The sequence below is a fragment of the Cynocephalus volans genome, chromosome X (genome assembly GCF_027409185.1).
Source record: "Cynocephalus volans isolate mCynVol1 chromosome X, mCynVol1.pri, whole genome shotgun sequence".
Classification (NCBI taxonomy): domain Eukaryota; kingdom Metazoa; phylum Chordata; class Mammalia; order Dermoptera; family Cynocephalidae; genus Cynocephalus; species Cynocephalus volans.
The window spans coordinates 144,041,190-144,061,817 of NC_084478.1; the positions used below are offsets into that span (position 1 = coordinate 144,041,190).

The 20,628-nt window shown below is 39.2% G+C and overlaps 1 protein-coding gene across 1 annotated transcript in view; it reads right to left on the minus strand.

Moving 5' to 3' along the window:
• LOC134368434 (olfactory receptor 10A4-like) overlaps nt 1-20,628 on the minus strand; it is a 45,294-nt gene that overhangs the window by 1,629 nt on the left and 23,037 nt on the right. The gene's annotated exons all lie outside the window — the stretch shown is intronic.

Here is a 20,628-nt window from a genome sequence, read left to right on the forward strand (position 1 = left end):
ATATTAATTCTGTGTAACAAGTTTTATACAATTACCAGTTCATACTAGGCACTTAATACTTCATTCATCTGTTCAACAAATATTGATTGAGTGCCTACTATGTACCAAACTCTTTGATAAGTGCTTAGAATAAAATAGTGAAAAAGGCAATTTTTTAAAAAAAGTCAGGAATACTCCCTATCTCCTGGAGTTAACTTTCTAGTGGGAGAGAAAGACAAAAAAACAAGGAAAGATACACATAAAAGAATTTTGAGTTGTTTACTATGAATGTAACAAACAACGACTCCAAATAGGAAATATGCTGTGTGTGCGTGCACCTGGGAGAGGGGTGTATTGGTTGAGGAGGTCAAGAAAAGCCTAAAAAATCGAGACCTAAAAAAATGGGAAGGAGACAGTAATGCAAAAGTTGGGAGTGGGGGTGGGGAAGGACATTCTAGGTAGAAGGAATTGGCCTCGACCAAGGAAAGATTGAGTGTTAGAAAAACTAAATTAAACTAAACAAGAGCAGTATATGGTGGAGAGATAGAGACAGAGGAAGGGAGGGGAGAGAGAGAAAGAGAGAAAAAGAGAGACAGAAATAGGAAAGGGCCAGAGAATTCAGATTCTTCCAGGCCATGCTATAGAATTTAAATTTTACTGTAGGAATCCCCTGGAGGGTGATAGGCAGCAATGTGATCAAATTTACAGCTTAAAATCACTTTTTTTCTGCTGTATAATAAGTGAATTAGAGGGAGAATTTAATGGACAGTGTGAGACAGTTAAAGACTATTTCAGTGGACTAGGTGGGCGATGATAGTAAACCTGAATGAGGTGGTTGCAGAAAAGATGGAGAGAAGACAGATTCAAGACACAGTTTGAAGGCAGAAATGACAGGACTTACTGACACATTAGATATAAGGAGTGATGAAAAGTGAACTATTAGAGATGACGCATGGGTTTCTGGTATGAGTAACTGGTGACATTTACTTAGATGATGAAGATTATGGGGAGAGAAAATTTCAGGGAGACATAAGTTCAATTTGTATTAAGTTTAAGATGTCTGTAAGAATTCTGGGTGGATAAGAGAAGCAGACAGCTGGATTTGAGAGGATGCAGCCCAGAAACGAGGGCTGGACTAGGATATAAATTTAAGAGTTATTGGAATATAGATAACATTTAAAGCCATAGAAATGGATCAGATGAACTACAGAGAGATTATAGATATATAAACATGCCCTACACTGAACATTAGGACCCTCTTTCTCTTAGGTCTGACAGAGGAGGAGAAGCCAGAAAAGGAGATTGAAAAGGAGGAGTCCGTGAGGTAGGAGGAAATAGAATAACAGAATTCCTGTTTCAAAAGAATTAATTGTGTTAAAAGCTGTTGTGAGATTAAGACGCAGACATAGAATAGTCTCTTATACTTGGATACGTGGCTAATAGATTCAGTGGAGTGATGGAGACTGAAGGAGAGCAGAGAAATTGGGTGGCAACTACAGAGAGATGAGCATGAACCCTACCTCTTTTTTTCTTTTTAATTAGTTAATTTAGTATTATTGTTATTATTTTACATTCTAAGATGTTGCAGAGCAGTTGGGGGGAGGGGTGGAAGGGAAAGGGAAGGGACACACGGTGGGAGGAGGAGGAAGGAGGGAGGGTGGGGCATGCTCGAGGACCTTGGTACCGCTCTCATTCTGGCAGGGGAGCCCAGGGGGCTTCTGCTGGCAGCTTGGTGGTAGTAGTTGGGCTGGATATGGACATGGAGGAGCATGGCTCACAGGCTCACAACCTCGGTGCCCCTCAACCTCCCTTTTGTATGCTGATGAGAAGGATCCAGCACAGAGGGGATATTGACAATGCATATGTAAAAGAGAAGCTAATTTGGAGAGTGAAATTGTTTAGGAAGTGAAAGGGGATGGGATACAGAGCCCAAGGGGAGGGATTAACCTTTGATAAGGGCAGGAGCACTTCCTCTTTTTAACAGGAGGAAGGCCAGAGAAAATAGACGCTGTTGTAGTTAAGTTGCTACATTCAATCTTAGGAAGATAACTGGGTTTGCTTCTATGGCCTCTGTTTTCTCAATGAAGTATGAGAAGAGATCAGCACGTGAGAGTCAGGGTAGGGGACGGCATGTGGATGGTTTGAGGGCAGAGGAAAAGTGCAAAATAGTCACAACTGGGAGTGAGAAGGCTATACTACTGAACAAATGCTATGTTTCCCAGGCAGTGTTAAGTGGCAATTGGATCGTTGAGATAATGAATTTAAGAAGGTGAAATCAGACTGTTTTCTTGCATGATCTTCTTTGGCAACATTTAGCTTCCAGGATGGAATAAGCAGATAGCTGGTTTAAGTCAAGTTTGAGGTTTGCCAAGTTAAAACAGTGGAAGATAAGATGGGTAAGAGAGTCGGGAATATTTGCAAAAAAAATAAATAAATAAAAAGTCACAATGAAGGACTGCATGATACATGTTAGGTCTCTTCCACTGATTATCAAGTCATCGGATGTTGAGATGGAAAAAACTTTTAAAGTATCATTTGACCAACCCTTTAATTTTGTAACTGAAAAGAAGATCCAGACGGGTAAAGTGTCTTTCTTAGGATCTCAGATCCAGTCAGTAAGAGTGGGAGCTAACACCCAGGACTTATATTACAGTTTTTGCTTCTTTTATTATAACATGTACTTATATTTTTTGCTCTCTTTTCATTTCCCTTCAGTTCCCCAGATAAGACTGTTAATGTATAATATGTAAGTATGTGAAGGGAGGCTTAACTTCCATTTAGTAATTTGCATGTCTAGAGCATAATGCTTTTCAAAGAACTTTGAGATCCATTATTATTTCTAATCCTCCCAAATATCTTGCAAGGTATTTGAGAGTAGGTCTTTGATTTGTCTCGTTGGATTTATAGATGAGAAAACATAATGAAGATTACTACACCAACACATTGTACTTGCATTTCAATTATAACTCTTTCTCCTGGAGATAAAAAGTTAATCTTGTGCATGTTGATGTAAATGTAAATGTGAATTTACAAGATGCTAATTATATTATGAGCCGGAAGTTTTTGTCAGGTAACTGGATAATAGCAGCCATATGGAGATTGCCATCATCTGAGCTGAACAACAAATTGAGGTAGATTTCCATGATGGAAATGTAACAAAAAACTGGTTCAGGAAAAAGGGGTCTGAAGGGCAGAAGGAAGTAAACTGTTTTAAGGCTATGGTGGGTATTCAGCCAAATAATACCTTCTTAGGAGAAAAAAAGAAAGAAGGCATTCCAGGCAGAGAAAATAGTGTGCAAAAAGGTCCAGTAACCTGAGGACCATGTTGGAAATGATTTTGGAAAGTGTTTGAGCAAAATGAATAGGGGGCTGAGAACAGAAAAGGCAGGAACGCACACATTTTTGGAGAAAGAAAGACCAGCAAAGGATTTTTTAAAAACGGGTCATAGAACTGGGAGAAACAAAGAAAGTGATGTCACAGAGTCCAAAAAAGAAGTGGAACCATCAGAATTATTAGTGAAGAAGATGCCACAAATTTTGAAGTGTTGGGGCAAGAGTCCTGACTGCAGTGAGGTGGACGGGGAAGAAGGAAAACCAACAAATGTAGCTCATCATTTCGAGAAGATTGTGGGTGAAGTAAGAGAGGGAGTGAGAGCCAAAATGCAAGGGGTAGAAAAGAAGACAGAGGAGAAGTTATTTTTATTCTTTTTTAATTTTTCTTTTTGGTAAAGGAGAAACTTGACCAAGATTCTAAGCAAAGAGTCTAAATCCAGAGAGAAGGCAATATGAAATACATGTAAGGGGGATGAGGGATGGAGCAAGGAAGGTCTCCGAGCAGGTTGGAGGGAATGGGATAGGAAAATATACAAGTGGAAGCATTATCTTCAGGCGGGAAAGAAAGGTCATCCTTAAGAAAAGGGAAAGGGGGTAAAGATGGATGTGGATAGTGATTATGAAGATAATTACCTCATCTTTTTCCATCCACTGAGTTTGGAGACTTAAGCCGTGCCTAGATGGCTATGATGAGCCCACGGTAGAGATGTTCACAGAAGTAGAATCTGTCTTCTTGTTCCGTCTATATATGTGGATCCCAAAATACTTAGTGGAGACCAAAGTGGGTTGCTAAGACAGGTAAGCTGCTTTGCTTGTACCACTCGTGTGTTGTTTGACCAGGAGTAGATCCAGTAACAGCATGAACAGATACCATCCAGCAGGACCTTAAGAATCATAGCTTTCCAACCTTTCCTTTTAACTTCATAGTTAAACTTTCCCCTCCAACATTCTGGGAGGCCACAAGGCTTCCAAAAAGGAAGAACTAAGAGTATATTACCTAAAGGCACTTTTAATTTTCAGGTGGTTGTGACCAAAGCACTTTTAGCTTCTGCAGTGACCTCCTTTGGGTTTAAAAAGAGCATAATGCTTGCCAATGTATCTATCTTTTAAACACTCCAACAACCTCCCGCAAGCAGGGACTGTAGATACAGTTCAAACAAGAAAACCAATTATTTTTAAGTTTGGCTCCCAGGAGAGCTTTGCTTTTTAATTGAGAGATCGATGATGGATTCTCATGACATCCTGAACTTCCATTCAGTGACTGCTGACTAATGGTGTGAAATTGGATATTGGAGTATCTGACATGTCACATGGGTCAGAGACAGGATCCATCTAGGCCAGTGTCCAGAGGCTGCTGAAAGCACCAAGCAGTAGTTTTGGGAGGTTACAACATGAGAAGTACTGAAACTAGTGACAGAAACCCTAGGTTCTAGACTTGGATCTCACACTGCCTGTGCAATCTGCTGTCATTTATCTTCACTTAGTCCCAGTTTTTCCTACTTTTAATGGGCAATAATTCCTGCCCTGCTGACCTCACAAGATTGTTGTGGGACTCAGACGAGATGCTGTGTGGAAAACCCCTTTACTAACTACAATGCTTCATACTCAATGCTAGCATCATATTTGAGGAGCATGTGAATGATGTTGATCATAGAAGTTGAGGATAGATTTGTCTTAAAGTTCAAAGAGGCCTCGGCTTCTAAAACTGGAAATAGAATTCTTACTTTTTTACATCATTAAATATAGCCTGAAAACATCTAAGTCCCCTTCCCTCAAAGCCTTCAGTCAACCTTAAGTGAATTCCACATTCTAATTAAAAACACAACTGTTACAGTTTGGTTTTATAATCAAATTAAAAGTCTTCTTACACAAGCTTTCAGAGGCAGTTTTTCAAACCTTGTCATTTTTCCATCCTTGGTGGACAGATTGCATTTGACCTCCTGGGTAAGTTTGCTCGGTGCTGCTTTCCAGGCTTTACAGAAGCCTGGAAAAGAGAAGTGGAACCTCTCTGTACAGCCCTTAGTGAGGGATCTCCTCTGTTTCTTTGTTGGCTGTGTGAGCATCCTTTAATGCTGTGTGAGCATTGTATAAAATAGAGTACTTACAGAGATATGACCATTGTCTCTGCTATCTCAGGACATAATCATTGTCACCATTCAGTTATAAAGTTCAAAAACAAAATCGGGTCCTCCTTCTGTTTCGGGCAATACTCTCAAGCTGGGGATACAAAGGTGAGGAAAGGCTGGAAAACTCTATGACTTAGGAGCTCAAATGTCTAGTGGAAGTGACAGACATGTAAACAAAGCAACAAATTGTCATATGATAAATGCAACAATAGGGCTCTGCATAACACAGAGATGCATCATAAAGAAGGGAATTGGGGGATAAGTTTGTAGGGAAGCAGTAACAGTGAAGGCCTTTTTGAAGGACCTGCCATGTGATTGTTTTCATTTGTTTGTTTTTCAAAGCAATTTTCCATTTGTTATTTTATTAATCTTTACAATGCCTTGAGTTGTGAAGGATGAGTACAGGTCTGTCAAGCCAACAAGGAGATGGAAATAATTTCAGAGGGAATAGCATGTGCCATTAAGGAGAGGCAGGAGAAGAGGCTGGAGAAATAGATAGGTACCATATTATCCTAAGGAGCGTGGACTTTATCCTGAGGTCAATGAGGAGCCATTAAAAGATTTTAAATGGGGAAGTGACATAGTCATGTTTGTCTTTTAGAAAGCTATATACTTTTGGTAGCTATGCAAATAAGTTATAAGTAATGGAAGAGACCTGAGACAGGATGTCCCGTGAGTAGGCCATCGCTTCTATCTAGGAGAGAATGGTGGCCATTGAAAAGGGAGAGGAGGCAATGGCTTCAGATGATAATAATATCATCATCATTGACACTAAGATCATTTTCTCCTTGTATCATCATTCAACTGTATCAATAGTCATTTCTGGAAGAAAGTAATTTTTCTGAGTATCCCCTAATATATAGATGCATCATAACCCTGAAGTTCATATGTGACTTGGTTATTTGATGTCAACTCACATTTCCCACAAAAACAATAGCAGTCTCAAATCCTCAGCCATCCAGAGAAACCCATATAAAGTACCAAGTCCTTCAAAAGTATTGTTTGTAGTGAAATATGGCTGTTCAATAATAACATTTGTTATATGAATAGTGAATGAACGAATTAAGGAATAAACATATAAATATAATTTACTAACACAGGCAAGGCTCTCTACTAGGTACAGTGGGAGATGCAAGGATGTCTCAGATATAGCTATTGGCCTTGATGAAAATAAAAAACGTCTTTCAGCCAGATAGCTCACCGAAGTGACACCTCCTTCCTAATTGCCAGCTTGCTGGTTACTAAGCCTCAGCAGGAAGTTTGATGAAAAGAAAATCCAATAAATTTCACATAATCTTCCATACGCAAAGACTACTAACCTAAAGATCACACAAGGTGTCAGGTCTTGATTTTTAAATTCATGCGTTTTTCAAAAACTAACTTTAATGAACAATACATAATTTGCACATGGTGAATTATTAAAACAGTGTAACTAAGCCTCCCTCCAACCCCAGTTCTCCAGTCTCTCTCTCAAGAGGCAACTATAAACAGTTTGTTGTGGGTGCTTTAAGAAATTTCATATGCTTATACCAGCATTTATATACATTTGTATTTTTCCACATTTACACAAAAGTGATCATAAAATACATAATAATTTTATGGAGATTTTTCATTTAATATGTCCTGGAGATCTTTCTGTTTCTGCACGCATACATCAGTCTCAGTCATATTAACATTTGCATAGTGTTCTAGCATATGGATGAGTCATTATTTATTTTTTCTTCAGAGCTTGTTTTCTAAGAAATAAGACATTATAGGTACAGTAAAAATTCCATTTGTCCCCAATCCCATTTCTCTTGAGCCTCAGGGGCAACCAATACCCTAAAGTTGGTATGTGTCCTCCATGTTCATCTTTTTATTCTTCTACTACATATGAACATATACATAAATGACCGTTTTAAATTTCACACTAATGACATCATAACTTTTTGCAATTTATTTTGTTTTTCCAGTTCACATTTGCGTTTTCAGACCCATCCCTGTTGATACAGATAGCTCCCGTGCACCCATTGTTGGTTTACCTTGCTCCTCATTATATTGAATACTGATAGTTGATTGGTTTTTCTTTGTAGCTTACTTGCTAAAAATAAGGGTCCTACAATTGTAATTATTTTTCTGAGATCCTTGCATTGAGGTTGCACTGGATGGATTAATAGAAGGGTGGGAGATTCTTATAAATTGAAAGAAAATAAACTGAAAACCTGAAAATTTGGGGGGCTAGGAAATAATAGAAATTTAAGTTAACATTTTAGCTGTTACGAGTGTTGCAATGAATATCCTTGAACATGTTTCCAGTATTTTTTTAAGGTATCTAGGAGATAAATTGCTGGCTTGGAGCATACATATATTTTCACTTTTACTAAGTATTGCCAAATTGTTCTCTAAAGTAAAATAAACTCACGTTCCCACAAGCAACATATAACAGTTTCTGTTTCCTCACATTCTTGCCGGCATGTGGTGTTAGCAGATGTTTTTATTTGGAGCAAGCTGATGGCTGCGGAATAGTATCACTACGCTAATTTAATTTGCATTTTCCTGATTAGTAGTGAGAATAAGCATGTTTTCATCTATTAATTGGCCATATGGTTTTTTCTCTTCAGTGCATTGCCTATTAATATTTTCCCCATTATTAATTTGGATTGTTTGGTTTGGTTTTTTTTAATAAATATTCTGTAGTCTGTAATATTTGTCTGTTATATATTTGTTGCAAATGTCTTTTCCAAGTATGTCACTTGCCTATTAACTTTGTTTATTATAATATCTTATAATATAGAAAGACAGAGGCTTTTTTCCCCTTGATGTGGTCAAATCAATTGATCATTTATAATTTGAGCTTTTTTTGTGCCTTGTTAAAGAAATCCTTTCCTACCCCAACATCATAAAGATATTATTATAAAATTATTTTAAAATTTAAAAGTTGTTTTTAACATTCAGTTATTAAATCTACCTGGACTTTATTTCTGTATATAATGTAATGTAGGAATTGAATTTTATTTGTTTTGATAGAAATAAGCAATTGTCTCCACACCATTTATTGAACGCTCCATCCTTTCCTCCGATGATTTGCAATGCCAGTTCTGTCAATATACCAAGGTTTCTTATATTCTCAGATTTGTGTCTGGGTCTCTCTTTTTCTCCCACTGATCTGTTTGCCTCTCTCTGCAGAAATATCATACTCTTTTAATTACTATAGTTTTCTAAGTCTTGGTATACATAGGATCTTTCACTTTCTTGGTTAAATTTATTCCTAGGTATTTTATTTTTATTTTTTGGTAGCTATCGTAAATGGTTTTGCTTTCTTAATTTCTTTTTCTGCTAGCTCATTGTTGGAGTATAAGAAAACACTACTGATTTTTGTATATTGATTTTGTATCCTGCAACTTTACTGAATTTGTTTATCAGCTCTAAGAGTTTTTTGGTAGAGACTTTAGGTTTTTCTATATATAGGATCATGTCATCTGCAAAGAGAGATAATTTGACTTTGTCTTTTCCAGTTGAAAGTTATATTTCTAATTGTTTTTGCTACTGTATAAGAAAATTACTCATTTTTAAAAAATATTTTCTATGCATCAATATTAACTACTTTAACAGTTAGAATAGTTTGTCTAAAATTTTTCTTTAGCTTTCTATGAGGCCAATCAAATAGTCCATGAATAATGACACTTTTTTTCTTTACAATGCTTAAATCTATTTTTATTCCTTGTCTTATTGAATTGACAATTACTTCGTGAATACAATGTTAAATAGTAGTTTGGAGAGCAGGTATCATCATCTTGTTCATGGCTGTAATGAGAAATTTTCTACATTAATTACAATGTTTATTGTAGGTTTTCAGGCAGTATCCTCAGATTAAATGGTACCCTCTACTCTTGATTTGCTTAGAGGTTTTATTTTGTTTTTTTTGTTTTTGTTTTCATGGAGTGATGTTGAATTATTTATTTATTTTTCTTTATCTCTTGAGATGAGTACATATTGTTTTCTCTTTAATTAGCTTATGTAGTTACTTGTAACGGATTTTCTAAAATTAGACTATCCTTTAATTTGTGGAATCAAGCCCGTTTGGTCATAATGCATTATTTTTTATACATTTATTGAGTTCAATTTACAATATTTTGATTAGGACTTTTGAGACCTTTTTTCAAAAGTGAGATTGGTGTATAATTATTCATCTTCCTAACAAGCTTGTCTGGTTCTAATATCAATGTTTTACTAACCTTACAAAATGTGTTGGCCATCTTTTCCTCTTTTTCTATTCTTTGGAATATTTTATATAATATAGAGATTATCTGTTATTCATATGTTTGATAAAACTTGCCTGCAAAACCATATACGACTGGTGCCTTTGGTTGCAGAGAGGCTTGCTACCAATTGAATTTCTTCTGTGTTTAATGGCCTATCCGTGTTTTCAGTTTCCTATTGAATAAACTTTGGTGATTTTATTTTTCTACTGAATTGTCCATGTCATTAAAGCTTTTATATTTATTAGCATAATGTATTTCATGGCATATTTATTAACTTAAAAATTTGAAATATTTATTTAGTAATGTCATTTTCATTGCTAATAATGGTTATTCAGGTTTTGATGCTTTTTTAGTTATTCAGTCTTATCTGAGTATTGCCTATTTTATTAAATCATTTTAAAATGAGGTTTGGCCATAATAAGCATTTTTAATTTTTTTTATTATTGTTTCCTATTTCATTAGTTTCTGTTTTGATATTTATTTTCTTTTTTTTACTTTCTTCTGGTTTGCTTCATGGTTGTTCTTGACTTGAATGCTTAGCACGCTAATATTTGGGGTTTCTTTTTTCATATTGCATGCATCACATTTCTTATAAGTATCACATAGGTTACACCCCACAATCCAGGATATGTCACTAAGTAATAATTAATAATAACTTCCTTTTTTTTCTTTATTCTGTTTAGAAAGAAGTTTTTTGTTGTTGTTTTGTGTCTGTGTGTGTGTGTGTGTGTGTGTGTGTGTGTGTGTGTGTGTGTGTGTGTGTGTGTGTGTGTGCTCTTGTTTGGTCATTATTACTATAATACATAACAGTAATGTTAATAAGTCCAAGCCCTGCCTTCTCAAGATGCTCTCAAGATGGCATAGTTTTAGAGGGTGAGGAATATCAGCCAGAATGTAGTCCAAGCTTTCTTCAAGTCACCAAAGGGAGAATGGTTTTGGGATGGGGGAGGGCAGTGATAGAACATGATAGGGGACAGACCCTAGAATCCTTGCTCCAGTTCAACGGGGCTCCAGTGCAATGGAACCTTCTGAAATTGTAGAAGGGACACATGGCTACTGGTAAAACTTGAAAGATTCCAGGCACTACCACGGATCATTTTTTAAAGTATTTTTCTAGAAAAGTCTTGAGTTTCCCTATGAGAAATGGTATTTTCTGAGGCATCTGAGTGAGATGAGAGGGATGGCTGGGGAAGTTCTATCTGGGGCGAGTTTTAGGAGAAAGTCCTAGAAGAGCCCACAAGGTGTGATGATCCTCCAACTCTACCTGTACATTTTCTGAATGAATGGGATGGTGGAACTTCTTAGGATGCTTTCCTTCCCTCCCTTCTCTCTTTCCTCTCTTCCTTCATTCCTACCTCCCTTTCTTTCCTTCTCTCTCTTTCTCTCTCTCTTTCTTTTCCTTCCTTCCTTCCTTTCTCTTTCTCTCTTTCTTTTCAGTTTTGGTTGCTATAGTTTCTTTGTGCCCCAGATATGATAAGTGAGAGCTCAATCTAAACAAAATGTGTTGCTGCTGTCTTGTTCCACAGTGTTCATCTCCCAGTGCCTTGATGCCATAGTGTATAGTAGAAATCTAGGATTTAGTGAAAGCCCAATGGTCACTCCCATGCAGACTGATAAAATAGGTAAGAATGTAGGCCCTGGATTCATACTGACTTCAGTTCAAAATTCTGACTCTACCCCATACTGAAGTAACAGCTTCTCTGATCCTCTTTTTCCTTGTGTAAAATCAATCAAAATAAAACAAGACTGTTGTGGTGATTATATGAGATAATCTAAGGATATACCATAGTGTCTGGCTTTTAGTAGGCCCACAATAAATTCTAGCTTTCTGTTACTTTCTCAAATCCATATCTAGTTAACTCCACCTTACTTTGAGTTACACACATACCTTAAATTTTTTCATCAACTATGCACAAAAGATATGTACTTGTTCACTCAATGGGCACTTATTCAGTACAGCTCACTGTTAACTGGAAAAAACAAATATAGATGTGACTCATGTCCTTAAGGAACTTCAATCTAGTTGGGAATACAACTCATATATGTGCACACACATAGACACTGGATCAATAGAAAGCAATGGATTTGCAAATACTGAGTTATAATGCTGCCTGACAGGAGCACAGGAAAAAGTCATACTGGAACTAGATATTGGAGAGGGGACAGAATATTGAAGAAGGAAAGGGGGAGGATTAGTAAAACACCTCTGGACTTTTCAGAGGGTTCAGAAGTGATCACAAACATCCATGGCAGAGCCCAAGGATATAGTACTTGCAAAGTGGTCATAAAAACAGCATATTTTGAATGCCCAACTTGATTACAGGCACTGAGGTGGTTACATAACTCTCAGACACCCAGAACTTTCCATCCAAGGCATACAATCTAGTAGAGGAGACAAGATATGGGTGTAAGAAAGGTAGAGTAGAATAGAATAAGGCAATATAAGAATACAGGATGATTGCATGCTGCCATCATTATCCTAAAGTTCCAGGGAAGGAGTGAACACTTTTGGTTGACTCAGGAGAAAAGCCATGATTAGAAATATGGAGAGAATTTTTCATTGATGAACAGTGAAGATATTGTGAATGGCCAACAGGCACTTGAAAAAGTGCTCAGCATCACTAATCATCAGGGAAATGCAAATCAAAAATTGAAAAAACAATCCTAACATTCATATGGAATAATAAAAGACCCCAAATAGCCAAAGCAATCCTGAGCAAAATAAAATAAAATAAAGCCAAAGGAATAAAACTACCTGACTTCAAATTATACTACAAAGCTATAATAACCAAAAGAGCATGGTATGGCATAAGTATAGAAACTCAGACCAGTGGAGCAGAAGAGAGAACCCAGAAATCACCCCTCAGGCTTACAGCCATCTGATATTTGACAAAGGGAATGAAAACATAAATTTGGGAAAAGACTACCTATTCAATAAGTGGTGCTGGGAAAATTGGATATTCATATGCAGAAGAATGAAACTAGACATGCACCTCTCACTGTATACTAAAATCAACTCAAAATGGATTAAAGACTTAAGTATAAGACCTGAAACTGTAAAATTACTACCAGAAAATATAGGTGAAACACTTCAGGAACTAGGTCTGGGCACAGACTTTAGGAACATGAGCCCAAAAGCACAAGCAACAAAAGAAAAAATAAACAAATGGGACTATATCAATCTAAAAAGCTTCTGCACAGCAAAGGCAACAATCAACAGAGTGAAATGACAACCTACAGAGTGGGAGAAAATTTTTGCTAATTATGCATCCAACAAGGGATTAATATCTATAATATACAAGGAACTCGAGCGATTATACAGTAAAAAAACAAATAACCCACTTTAAAAATGGGCAAAGGAACTGAATAGACATTTTTCAAAGGAAGACATACAAATGGCCAACAGGTACATGAAAAAATGCTCACCATCACTAATCATCAGGGAAATGCAAATTAAAACCACGTTGGGATATCACCTCACTCTAGTTAGACTGGCTATAATCAAAAAGACAGAGAATAACAAATGCTGACAAGGATGTGGAGAAAAGGGAGCACTTCTACACTGTTGGTAGGACTATGAATTAGAAGAACCACTATGGAAAACAGTATGGAGGTTTCTCAAACAACTACAGATAGAACTGCCATACAATCCAGCAATCCCACTACTGGGTATATATCCAAAGGAATGGAAATCATCATGTCAAAGGGATACATGCAGTGACATGTTTATTGCAGCTCTATTTACAATATGCAAAAGTTGGAACTAATCTTCATGTCCATCAATGGATGACTGGATAAGGAAAATGTGGTATATGTACTCAATGGAATACTACTCAGCCATAAAGAAGAATGAAATCCTACCATTTGCAGCAACATGGATGAGCTTGGAGAAAATTATGTTAAGTGAAATAAGTCAGGAAGAGGGAAAAATACCACGGGAAAAATACCATATGTCCTCATTCATAAGTGAGAGCTAAAAGAGAAAGAAGGAAGGAAAGAAAGACCACAGTGTTGTGTTGGACTCGCTGAGGGAGAGAACAGACCTAGTGTTGGTGGGGGAGGGGGGAAGGGTGAGGGAGAGGGGGATTGGGGAGAAGTTGGGTGAGGGACACTGGGAATCATTGCAATTTGAGGTGGTGGGCATGCTGACAATATAGATCTGATCTCCACATTTTGGGCACAGGTACTGATGGTCAGTCCTGTGCCCCATGAATATGTATAATCAATAAAAATTTTAAAAATAAGTAAGTGCACAGGGGAGGATATGAAGTGGAGGGAAGGGAAGAGGGGTTGTGAAAGACAAGGCTGGAGTCATTAGTAAGATTTTGATTGTAGAGGTCTTTATAAGTTAAGATAAGGAATTTGGAGTTTATTCTGAGGACAATGAGGAGCCACTGAAGGATTTAAAGTAGGACGGTGATATGGTCAGACTCCTGTTTAGAATAATCATAAGGTACCAGTGTGGAGGATGGCTGGGATAGGCCTGAAGGCAATGAGACTAGTCGGGAGGCTATTGCAATAGTTAGGCAAGTGATAAAATAAAGAAAAGCCTGCTCTAGGACAGAGGGATTCCCAGTGAGGAAGTCTTCAGGAAGCAAGATGCTTCAGAAGTGGGGGTAGATGTGCCTTAGCCATCTGGGTATGGTTGTCGTTGGACTAGAAGCAACTTCACTTGGCCACGCTCGCTTAGGCCTTGCCCAAACCTACTTTGGCATGAGTTTTGAGTCAGGAAATAATTTCCTGATGGCTTCTGTGACCAAGGGTTACAATTTGCTGGTCATCTGGCCAATATGAAGAGTGTGGATTGTAAACGGAGAACAAAGTAAAGTCTTGGGTCTTGGCCTCCATAAAATGTGACTCTTGCCACAACTCTAAGCAGCCATACATTCAAAGCCATCTTGGGTCAAATTAGGGAAATCAGGGACCTATTCAGATCTTTTCCACATATAGTGGTAGGTGACTGCTTAGAAGTCAGTGAGGCCTATAAAGACAATTACTGTAGATATCAACCCTACCCAACCATCTTCCCATTTCCTCAATAAATTTTACTTCTAAATATGCCTTCCACCCTGCTCTACAAAAAGCAGGCCTTTATGCATTTAGATCCTTCTATCTTAGCCTTTGTTCCTCAGTTTCTCTCATTCCCTTTACTACTTATCTATATGCCTACCACAATTCACTCTTTATAGTCTTTATTCAAACTATGTACCTCTTCCTGGGTACTCTTTTATGAACCCAATCCATCCTGCTTCCCTTCTCTTGAGTCTAAACTTGAAGCTTACATTCCTTTGTGCTTATTGGCAGGCATCCCAGTAATCCAGAAGGTGGTACAGCAGAGTAGAAAGAACATGAGCTCTTCGGACAAACAGACCTGGATTCAAATCCCATATTCAACATTCACCAGCTATGTGACCTTGAGTGAGTTACTTAACCTCTTCTAACCACAGCGTTCTCCTCTGTAAAATGGGAGCAACAATAGTAACTACCTCACAGAATTCATGAAAGGATTAAATGAAATAACTGATTTAGCATTTAGCACATAGAAAGCACTTAATAAATATCAATTTAAATAAATCATAGTTCAGCAGTCTTCTGGGTAGGATCTTCTGTCTTTCCTAAATGGGCTGGAAGTTGCCAAAAGGTAGTAACCATCGCTTTCTTCTTCAAGATCCCTCTCCACCCCAGCATTTGATGTAGGGTCTGTATACAATAGATGTTCAATTAATTCAGTGGCCTTATTAAGCATGATTCAAAGCCACAGGTAGGGAATCAGCCACAGGAAGGGGAGTGGGTCCTACGAGACTGAATCTATTGTAAATATGAAAGACCAAATTTATCAGAAAGGGAAAAAAATTGGAAACTCTGGGCTCTGAGGGTAACGAGAGAGGGTGGCATCTTGCCATATACTGAATGAGTGTAATATTGTATAAAAGGAGTTTCAGAGTCAGATAGTCCTGAAGTGAAATCCAAGTTCCACTGCAGACAAGTTGTGTGACTTTGGGCAAAGCATTAAACTTCTCAGGAACTCAATATCCTCATCTGTAAAATGAAGAAAATAATCCTTCACTTCTAGAGTGGTGAAAAGGATTCAAAGCACTTCTTGTTTAAAATTCCTAGAATAACACCTGAGACATGGTTGGCAAGCAAAAATATGTCACTTACAGACTTCCAGTCAAGAAGGTGGAATAGACGGTCCCCAGCATCACTCTCTCCCACAAATCAACCAATTTACAACTATAAAAAACAATGACAGCCAAGCTGGGGCCACTAGAGCTCAGGGGAAGAGGAGGAGAGACCTACGGAATGCATGAAGGTGGGAGAAGCCACGATGAGAGGAAGAAAAAACCACTCTGACCATTTTGAGTCTCGGCTCCTTTCAGGCTGGAGCTGCTCAGCACATGGAGCAGGAGCTGGCAAAAGCCACTGCTGTGCCCTTCGGATGAAGTTGCTTGGAAGCTGCAGGAGAGAAGAGAGCCTTGGTGGCCCCCAGGCCGGCAAGACCACTAATAGGGTTCCTGTGGACCCACATAGGAGCGAGGAGCCACAGACAACAGAAAAAAAGGAGCTACTCAGAGGCTGGCTATTCAGCACAAGGGACTGGAGCACAGCTCATCCCATGGGAAGTGTTTGGAGCACGGGTGGTGGGAGAGACGGGCCCCCTGGGAGAACACTGGGGCACAGCAAGGACAGCTGATCTTCCTGCCCCCCAATCAGCATAGGACCACTCAGAAGAGACTGGTCAGGAATATAGAAAAGACTCAGGCCCAGACCAGAGTTTCTACACAACCCAGGTGCACTGGATTTCACTAGACCCAGAAGTACCTATAAAACCTGAGCTGCACAAAAAGCCTTCCCTAGGGAATCAGCAGCAAAGCAGCAATTTAGCTCAACTATACAGCTCAAGTACTGGTCCCCACAGGAAGTTCCCCCACTTTGGAAGTAAGCAAAGGACAGCAAATTAGTTCCAGTGCAGAGTTTAAGTGCTGGGAACAGCAAATAATCCAACACAGAACTGCAAGAAAAACGAAGTACCCACAACCAGAGACAAAGTTTGATATTAACTAGCAAAGGTCTCATTTCACCAAAGAACACCTATAACACCTAGAAGGACTGGAAGTCCCCTGGGCTACCAAGTCAGAAAGGGGGGAGGGCCTCGGGCCTCGGCCACGCATCCCCGACATGTGCAACCAGCCCAGCTACAGCCACTGAGCTGCTGCAGGAAGCTCTCTGGGCTCTCCCAAGCAGGGGTGGTGGTGGGTGGAGGGCCTCAGCCACGCCCCCTGACACTCATAACCAACTGATGACAACCAAGTGACGACAACCAAGCTGCAGCTAGAGGGTCACCAGGTTCCCAAGCTGGGGTGGTGGGGGGGCGAGGGCTTTTGCCATACCTCCCTGAAATCTGCACCCAGGCCGGCAATGACCAAGGCACCTTTGGAAGCCCCCGGTCTCCCCTGTGGGAATGAGGGGGATGCCACGGGCCTCAATCCCACCCTTCCTCCTTCCTCCTTCTTCCATCACATTTCCTTCTCCTTTCCATCTCCCCCTCCCTCCCAAATGCTCTGCAACATCATAGAATGTAAAAAAAATTAACAAAACTAAAATAATCAAAAAAAGCAAAACAAACCAAAAAACCCAAAACTTTGTCACTTCCCTCTCCTTCCCTTCCATTACATTCCTTTACTGCTTTGCACATCATGGAAACCTGGGAATGGGGACGGAGAGTGATAGTGAAGGCTTCGTGAGGACACTCCCAAAGGTTTCCTTCGTATCTTTCTTCCTCAGACTGTACATCATGGACTTGAGCTTAGGCACGATCACTGTCTAGAACACTGAGACTAGCATGTCTCTGCCTAGTGAGTACTTAGAAGGCACAAGCAAATGAACACGGTAGTTCCACAGCACAGGTTGTTGACCACAGTCAGCTGGGAAGCACAGGTGGAGAATGCCTTTTGTTTGCCCTGGGCCGAGGGGATTCTCATGAAAATAAGGAAGACACATACCTAGGAGATCAAGATGATTGTCAGGGACATGGACACAATAAAGCTACTACAGGCAAAAATAAGAAGCTGGAGGACCCATGTGTCAGAGCAGGAGAGTTTTAAAAGGGGAGGAGATCACAGAAGTAGTGAGTGGGACTGAATGGAAGGTCAGATGAAAGATTGTGCTACAGAGAAGCACCATGTCCACCCAGCCCATTGCATAGCTGGCAGCCACTAGCTGCAAGCAAAGCCTTGGGGACATGATAATATGATAGAACAGAACATTGCAGATGGCTATTTAGTGGTCATAGGCTATGGAGGCCAAGAAGAACTCAGTGGCAACAAAGATTTCTTTTTAAAGCACCTTAACTTGGCCATACGACTAGAGAAGGATATGGTTTGGCAATCAGAGAAGAACCCCATCAACATTCTTGGGACTCTTACTGAAGAATAGCAGAAGTCAACAAAGGGCAAGTTGCTGGGGAAGAAATACATGAGTTTTGAAGTCAGGGACTGACCACGTGAGAGCAAGGACTGCATAGATGAGGGCAAAGAGGGCAAAAAAGGATGAGATGAAGCTGAGGATCATCGTCAAGGCCCATGAGAAAGAATCCCCTCAACTAGCTGGTGTTGCCTCCTCCCATGGGGTCACTGCACGTCTCCAGGAAGGACATACATGACAATTGTGAGACACGTAGAGCTCAAGTCCTTAAATGGAGACTTGCTACAGCTAGCTCTGGCTCCCTAGGACATGACATGCATGTGCTGACTATGGCAAATGCCTTATCCTGGCTTACTCTTCTCTTCTTACTCTTCAGCCTATTGGTTGCAAGGTTGAAAATCATGAGGATGGAATTTGGAATCAGAAGAATGGGTCTGAATCTCACCTTTGCCATTTACACTCTCTGTGACTTTGGGCTAGTGTCTTAACCTCTCTGAGTCTTCTCTGTAAACAAGGACAAAACATCTATCTTGTAAGACTGGTTCAAGGACTGGAGGTGATAATGGAGCATGTAAAATGTGTAGCACAGCAGGAGAAGAAGAGCAAGTACTCAATGAATTCTAATTTTCTTCTTCTTTCCACACCTTTCTTCTTCCCAACATTAAACCTGTCTTCAGCTAATGCCTAGCCTGAGCATAAAGTCAAGGATGTAAATCTTATGCATGGAAAGGACGCTAGAAACTTGCTAGTCCATTCATTATCAGTTGTGTGTTTTAGTGAGGGGTGGCAGAGAATAGGTGGAAGGGTAATATTAAACAGTATAATATAAAAGAAAGAGGGCAAACTCCAAAGTCAATCTTATTCAATCTTATGTAGGTTAGAATCCAACCCTGACTTACTAGCTGTGTGATCTTGGGCAAACTACTTAACCTGTCTAAGTTTCAGTTTCCTTACCTGTAAGATGAACGTGTCAGGTATTTACTTGACACTCATTAAGAGAAAGGGTAGACATGGCCTTAAGCAGAATCCCTTGACTTCATTAATTTACTGTGAAGATGAAATGAGACAATTTAAGTAAAGCACTTAGCAGTGTCTGGCACATGCTAAGCACATGGTAAATGTTAGCTATTATTATGATTAGGAATCTGCTGGTAGGTTTGTTCAAACCACATACAAGCCCTTTTCAGATTCTGCCACTTGCCCCATGCTAAGAATACTTTTCTTATTGAGTTCCTGGTACTAATCATTTTGTTGTAAATCTCCAGTGCACTGGGGCAGCATAATGCATGAGAACTACTACTCTTGTCTAACACTGTTTTAAAAATGAAGAAACCCACAGACTGGGGCCTCAAAAGGAGAATAAAATTGTCCACAGTTTCCCAGGTATTTGGCAGAGTGCCAGAACTGGAACCCAGGTGTCCTGTCTGCTGTATTCTTCCTACTAGGGAATCACTCCTCTGATCCCTCCTCTTTTAGAAACATGGAATCCCTGTCCTCATCAGAACACGGGGTGGGGGTTGGGGGACACTGTTTCACCCATAGTTCACTGGGAAATGGCCAATGTTGTGAATTCTGCTTAAATCCATGTCTACCCTTTCTCTTAATCAGGGAGACTGCCAATATCAACTGTACTTTATTTTAATATTCTTTTTTTCTGTTACCAGGTACAATAGTGAAGGACAAACTATAGCATCACACAGAGAATTTACATTATTGGATTTAGAGTCAGAACACCTGGGTTTGAATTTTGATACATACTACTTGAGCTCTATAGCCTTTTGTAAATCTTTTCTGAGTCATAGGACCTTCATCTGTAAAATAAGAATAATGACACTTTCGCTTCTAATCTCACAGGTTTGCTGCAAAGATTCAATGACAGTCTCTAGAAAAATGCTTTGGAAACTGTAAAAATAGTCAAGGTAGATACTCAGAGATACACTGGGATAGCCAGATGAACTTTAAAAAAATTATGATAATTGTTAAATAGCTGCTCCTGAACCTCTTTCTCTCTGGGTGCTGCCCTTGTACCTGCTAGCCTACCTTGGACTTCACAAAACTGACCTCCACCTTCTCGCTGACTCCAAGTCAGACCCTGGAAGGGAAAACTATGTGAGCCTCGAGAAACTGGGAAAGTAAATGCCTAGTACCCTCCTGTCTCTCTTAGGCTGTAGCTGCCTGCTTTTGGTTGGTGACTCATTAAAGCCACCTTTATGGCCATCTTTGGGAACTGAAATTTCCATGGTGTACAGTAATGATTGTTAAAAAATGTAAATGTTATCCTGAATATAGTCACAGCTATCATTAATAAAGTACCTAGTAGGCAATACACATTATGTTGCGTGATTTATATAAATCATTTAATTTAATCTTCTTGACAACCCTAAGAAGTAACTGCTATTATCATTTCCTCTTACACACCAAGCAACTGAAGCTTGGAGAATTCCAATGATTGCTCAAGGCCTCATAGCTGGGTGCATGGCAGACTCTACATTCAACACAGGTCTGCAATATTCTAATGCTACTGT